This window comes from Apaloderma vittatum, unplaced genomic scaffold (genome assembly GCF_000703405.1).
Source record: "Apaloderma vittatum isolate BGI_N311 unplaced genomic scaffold, ASM70340v1 scaffold20381, whole genome shotgun sequence".
NCBI lineage: Eukaryota > Metazoa > Chordata > Aves > Trogoniformes > Trogonidae > Apaloderma > Apaloderma vittatum.
Genome location: NW_009701062.1, coordinates 27,913 through 28,816, shown reverse-complemented (window position 1 = coordinate 28,816; position 904 = coordinate 27,913). Strand labels below are relative to the sequence as shown.

At 55.6% G+C, this 904-nt stretch overlaps 1 protein-coding gene across 1 annotated transcript in view; it reads left to right on the top strand.

Annotated features, from left to right (window-relative positions):
• LOC104281126 (glutamate receptor ionotropic, kainate 3-like) overlaps positions 1–904 on the top strand; it is a gene marked incomplete at its 3' end in the record, with an annotated part of 33,568 nt that overhangs the window by 4,758 nt on the left and 27,906 nt on the right. The window lies entirely within an intron of this gene.

Here is a 904-nt window from a genome sequence, read left to right as displayed (position 1 = left end):
CACCCCTCTGCACTCACAGCCCAGGTTCTGCTCTGTCTGCAAAAAGGAGCCCTCACGTAGGAGAAAAATGAAGGCAGAGCTGCAGGGAGATACTGCAAACCTTACCAGGCATGTCTGCGCGATAAAAAAACCCTCATTTCCCCTACGGGCTTTTTAAACTTTTATGCCTGTGGCTCTTCGCATGGGAAGTTATGGAACGGCACAGTGTCGGGCACACAAATGGACCACGTTTAGAAGGCTGGGTATAAAATCCTCTGAAGTTTTTAAACAGAAGAGTAGAAGCACGCTGTTAATTGTTAGGAGGTCTGGCACTGCGGCGTTGCCCCCAGACCCTGCGGGACCCTGAGCACGGGCAGCTGGCGCAGTGAGTGCGCACCCAGCCCCGGCGCTGCCCGACCCGCACGGAGCGAGCAGAGCAGGGGAGGAGAGAGGGAGGATGATTCCCAGTGCAGAGAGAACCAACTTTTTCTTAATAGGCACTGGAGATGGTCTCTCTCCTCCCTCTGCCTCTCTCTCTCCATCTCCTTTGTCGTGTTTTGTTCCCTTCTGCAGAAAGCCGCTCCAGCTGGCTGCCAAAAGAGAGTGTAAATAATTTGTTTGGTTGGCTCCTTTTGCAAATTACCCTGAGCCTCACACTCCAGTGCCCGCCTGTTGTTTCCCTTTCTGGCACCGTGTCAGCTCGTTGCAGGGATAAAGCTTCCTCCCCATCGCAATCAGAACACACAGTAATTGCTCTCTCTCAACTCCTGCAAAGCGAAGGCAGCGCGAAGGGGGGTGCCTCACCACAGACACCCACTCCCTCGGCCCTGGGCTCCCAAAGACACCAGCGCCCCTCATCCTCTGGCCACGGTGGAGCTGTCACCCCTGGGCTGAGCCCTGCTTGTGCCCACTGGCCAAGAGGCAA